A 6,000-nucleotide genomic window follows, 5' to 3' on the forward strand; every position below is an offset into this window, starting at 1 on the left:
ACTTTTCCCTAAGAGCTGAAAAGAATCAAGGATATATGCTTTTATTACTTTGAGTTAACCATGTATTGGTGATCCATGGGACTCTCTCCCTTCCCCTGTACCCCCTTCCCTTACTTGCACACACTCTCCCCACACCTCAAATAAATAGATAAATAAAATCGTAATAAAATAAAATAAAATGTGTATAGGAATATATATGACATAGAATAGCAAAAAAAAAAAATCTTGAGAAAAGAACCAATTTGAAGGACTTACACAGTCTGATTTCAGTGATTACTATGAAGATTTGGTATTCAAGAAAGTATGGTATTGGCGCAAAGATGAACAGACAAATGCAACAGAACAAAATCAGAAATTAGCTCAATATTAGTCAATTGATTTTTTTTTTTTACAAAGGAGCCAAAAGAAATCAATGAAAAAAAGAAAGATTCTTCAAAAATGGTGCTGGTACAATTGGATATTCATAGGGAGAAAATATATCTTGACCCTTAACTCATACTACACATAAAAATTAATTCAAGATAAGATGAAGACCTAAATATAAATGTTAAAATTATAGCACTTCTAGAATAAAATGCAGAAAAACACCTTCATCATATCTGGGTGACAAAAATTTCTCAGCTAGAACAAGAAAAGCATTAACCATCAAAGAAAACATTGATAAATTAAATTTCATAAAATTAAAATCTACACATTAAGAGATCCAGTTAAGTAAATGATCAAATAGGTTACACATTGGGAGAAAATAATTGACAAATAATTTACAAATAAAATATATAAATATCTCTTGCAATTCAGTAATAAGATAAATAACCCAGAAAAATGGGTGGTGTTTCGGCGAACATCACAAAAGACATTTGTGCATAAAAAGATGGTCAACATCATTAGTGATCAGGGAAATGGAAATTAAAACCACAATGAGATACCACCATAAACCTATAAGAATAGCTAACACTAAAAAGACTGACCAGGCCAACTCTTGGTGAGGATGTGGTGAGGATGAGACTTTCATACACTGCTGGAAGGAATATAAAATAATACAACCACTTTGGAAGATAGTTTGGTAGTTTCCTAAAAAGTTAGACATACACTTTTCATATGGTTCAGCCATTCCACTCCTAGGAATTTATCCAAAAGAAATAAAACATATATAAGAAAATACATTTATTCACAATAGGCAAAAAGTAAAGGAAATCCAAATGTCCATCATCAGGACAATGGATAAATAAGTTTGGTACATCCATACAATAGAATGTCACTAAGCAATGAAAAGGGAAATGTTAATGTTGGACACAAAAATATGAGTGAATCTTAAAATAATTATGCTAAATGAAAGAGGCCATGCAAAAAAAGAGTACATAGTGTATGATTCCATTTATATGAAATTTCAGAATAGGCAAAACAAATGAAAAATGATAGAAATAAGATTAGTGGTTACTGGGGCAGAAGTGGGGTGACTAGAAAGGGCCAGGGAATTGTTCTATGTCTTGATTAGGGGTGGTGATTACACAGGTGTGTACATCTGTCAAAACTCGAGAAATCACATACTTAAAATGTTATTTTATTGTATATAAATTATACATCAGTAAAACTGATTATAAAAAACAACTAGGATACCATATTTTACTCACTAGAATCATTAAAGTTGAAAAGACTGAAATATCCAGCAATAGCGGAGTGTGAGTGGTAGAACCTCTTTGGACAACCAGTTTGGCAGTTTCTTGTAAAGGTAAACATGCACTTACCCTATGACTCAACACTTCCACCCCTAGGTATTTACCCAAGAGAGATAAAAACATATTCCACAAAAAGTCTCATACAAAAACATTCATAGCAGCTTTCATCATAATTGCCCCAAACTGGAACTAACCCAAATATCCATCAACAGAGGAATGGGTAAATTGTTTGTGTATGTTCATGCAATGGATGATGAACTATTCAAAAGAAGAAATAGAAGAAGGGGAGGAGGACGAGGTTGAAGAAGAAGAAAGAAATCAACAACAACAACAACAACAAAAGAAATATAAGCAACAACATAAAAAAAATACTCAAAAACACTATACTGAAGAAAAGCTACACACAAAAGAGTACATATGATATGGTTCCATTTCTATTACATTTCAGGAGAGGAAAAGCTACTCTATGATACTAGAGATCAGAACAGCTGCAGCCTCAAGGTGTGCAGGGTAAGCACAGGGATTGATGGAGAGTCTGTAAGACAAGTTCCTGCTGTCACAGAAGCGGTCTGTATGGTGAGAGTTGTGGGCTTGTACAGAGAGGTACGCATTTGGGGAAACTCATCAAACTATACACATGAAGTGTGCATTTCACTGAAGGAATGTAAAGTAACACTGAGTTTTTAAAAATTATTGAAAAAAAATAGAAATTCACTTCCAAGAGCTCATGAGTCAATTACAGGGATGTCTGGCTGGCTCAGTCAGTAGAGTTCACAGCTCTTGATCTTGAGGTCATGAATTCAGGCTTCATGTTGGGTGCTGAGGCTACTTACAAAAAAAAAAATTGTAATAAAAATTAGGTTGAAATAGACATAGAAAATATTTTAAAGCTATTTTACAATGAAATGTTTAAATCTCAGGAGTTGAGGAATATAGCCGAGGCAGTGTTTAAGGAGAAAATTGGTGGTCTTAAATACTTATATTAGAAAAAGAAGAAAGGCTAAAAGAAATGAGCTACATGTTCCACTTGAAAAGTCTGAGGTACATTAGAACACACATCAAGAAGGAAGAAGAAAATAATAAAGTCCCGAAATTAATGAAATAGGAAAAAGAAGTTTTGAATGGAGAGGATTGACCAAGCCAAAGTTGGTTCTTTTTTTTTTCTTAAAGATTTTATTTATTTATTTTAGATAGAGAGAGAGAGAGAGAGAGCGCACACAGTGGAGCAAATGGGGAGGGAGAAAGAACAGCAGACTCTGGGCTGAGTGCAAGCCCCACGCAAGACTCGATCTTGCCACCCTGAGATCATGACCTGAGCCAAGTATAAGAGTCAAACATTCAACCAATTGAGACACCCAGGGACCCAAAAGTTGGTAGTTTTAAAAGACTAAGACAACTGATAAACTGTAGGCAATGCTGATCAAGACACATGAGAGAAAGCATCAATAAAAGATTAACTAAGAATAAAAAAGATGACATTAAAAGGAAATGTTATGAACATTTAGTGCCAGTCCCTTTGAAAACTTAAATGGACCAAAAAAATTCATAGGAAAATGTAACTCATCAAAACTGACTCAGGAAATAGAAAACCTGACTATTCTGAAGCCATTAGAGACATTGAATCTGTGAGAAAGAAAAACCCACAAAGAAAACATCAGGTCCATGGGGAAAGATTTACAGGCAAATTCTACCAAAACATTCAAAGACGATTCTAATCCAACACAAACTCTTCCAGAGAACAGATAAAATAGGGTTATTTTATCCTATTCCATGAGGATAGAAGAGCTTGTTACCAGAATCAGAAAAGGAAATAGATGAATAGAAGCAGAAAAAATATTTCATAAACAAGGCATCTGCTCATGGTTTTTAAGACATCTTATCAAAGTATGGAACTTTTTTTTTTTAAAGATTTTTTATTCATTTACTTGAGAAAGAGAGAGCACAAGCAGGGGGAGGGGCAGAGGGATGGGAGAAGCACGCTCTCTGCTGAGCAGGGAGCCTGATGCAGAGCTCGATTGCTGGACCCTGAGATCATGAGGCCGAGATGCTTAACTGACTGAGCCACCCTGGCTCCCCAGACTGGGAACTTTTAAACCTAAAATGTAGTATCAATTTAAAAAGTTCACAGCAAAAACCCTTCATAAAGTTGAAAAAATGGAAGCTGTTCCCTTTAAGAGAACCAGACATCACATGCCTCCTGATATGATATAATAGTACACAGCACCACCTATTAAGTTGACTTGCCAGAACAAAGAAAGAAAAAAGAAATTTGCCCCTAATTGTAATCAAGCCTCTAGATCTATCTTCCAGTTCACGACAGCTCCAAAGAAACACCTTAATGCCATCTTCATGATCATGAGTTGTCAACCCAGAATGATTCATTTTTCAACAAATAAATGGCATGGGAAAAGTAGAGTAGAGGAGATGCTGAGATTAAAAGAATCTTAAAATTAATGTTCAAGGAAAAGTTTATTAAAGAGAGAAACTTAAATATATCAACAAAGTGCAATGTTTGGACTTTGGATTTTAATTCAAACAATTCAAACAAATCGCTTTATAAAGATATTTTTTGAGAAAATAATGGAAATTTGAACACAGATTTGTTATTAGGCCATATTCAGAAATTATTAAGTGTCATAATGTACTGTGATTACTTAAAAAAAAAAACAAAAACACCTCCATATGGGGTTGCCTGGGTGGCTCAGTTGGTTATTAAGCATCTGCCTTCGGCTCAGGCCAGGATCCCAGGGTCCCCGCGATCCAGCCCAACACTGGTCTCCCTGCTCAGCAGGGTGCCTCCCTCTCCCTCTGTTTCCTGCTCCCCCTGCTTGTGCTCTCTCTCTCTGTGTCAAATAAATGCATAAAATCTTTTAAAACACAAAAACAAAATGTTTTTTTTATCCTATGTTCAAGATACCTACCTTGAAATATTTAGAGCTGAACTGATTTGATATCTGGGATTTGCTTTAAAATATGCCATGAGATAAGACAAATAAAACAAGTGGTCAATTATAAATATAATTATAAATAATTATAAAATTGGGTAATGGGTGGTACATGGGTACATGGTGGGTACATTATCTACTCTTTGTCTTTGTTGGAAATCCCCTGTAAAAACAACTTAAAAGACAATAATGATGATGATGGTAACAACAATAAATGTTATTTTGAAAAAGAAAACAAAGAAGGCAAGAGGCTATCCTCCTCCTTTGCCATCCTGGGGCCTCCCAGGGAGACCAGGCTGCTGATTAAACTGTCTCCAGAACACCTCCTGTCCTTTGCTTACACCATTTCTTCCTCCCAGAATTCCCTTTTTGCTTGTCTTTCCAGATCTAAATCCTGCCTAACTTGCACACCCAGCTCACCTGCCACTATGGCAGATAGCTGTTGGAATGACCGAACCCCCACTCCTTCTTCAAGTATCAACACCTGTCTGTCTTTTCCTTTGGATAAACACCTTTAATCACTTCATGTGGTCCAAGTAGGGTTGACCCCAGTACCCACATTCCCTCAGAGACAGACCAGTGACTCAGGTCTGACCAGCGGGACTACCACAGCTCTATTCGCACTCAGTGCAGGAATGGACATGTTACCCAGGCAGGAGAGTCAGTCTCCACATTTTCACTGGAAATATTAGAAAAGAGGTGCTTTCTCTTTGCAAGGTAGCCAGGTCAGAAGACTGAAAGCTTGGAGTGGTTGTGGCCGTTTTCGAAAAATAAGAGAAGATCCTGCCTAAGAAAGAAGCCACTCTAAGAAAGCAGAGACTAGGACCTGATGACAATTATAATCCCTGAACATAGCCACACCTCTTTCCCTCGATCTTCCAGTATATTCATTAATAAAATGCCTTTGCATGTGTGTGTGTGTGTGTGTGTGTGTGTGTGCGCGTGTGCACATGCACATGCATACACACATGAGAAAGAGAGAAAATGCATTCTCTTTAGGATGGAGAACAAGGGTGTCTGCTATCACCACTTATACTCAACATTGAGCAGAAGGTCCTATAAATTTCATTAAATTAAGAAAAAGAAACAAAGGGTATGGTGTCTGAAGTATTTTTTGCCTTTTACTGTCTACTGATATGCTAACTGAGTCAATATCCTTCATTTTGCCATCAGCCCCTTACCATGAATTTCATGGCCTGCCTGCCACCTGATTCTATACCCACCAGTCCGCCGGCCAGTGACCAAACCAGCCAGTCAGAAAAGGTCTGAAAATCAGAGGCAGTGCCAGAAAGGAGTATGTCTTGGCAGCCTGAAAGGATCCTGGGATAGAAGTTTGATAAACCGGTTCTGGAAGCATCCAGGGGAGCCACAGTCTCAGT

The sequence above is a fragment of the Lontra canadensis genome, unplaced genomic scaffold, assembly GCF_010015895.1.
Source record: "Lontra canadensis isolate GAN:19392208 unplaced genomic scaffold, GSC_riverotter_1.0 scaffold10, whole genome shotgun sequence".
In the NCBI taxonomy this organism is placed as follows: domain Eukaryota; kingdom Metazoa; phylum Chordata; class Mammalia; order Carnivora; family Mustelidae; genus Lontra; species Lontra canadensis.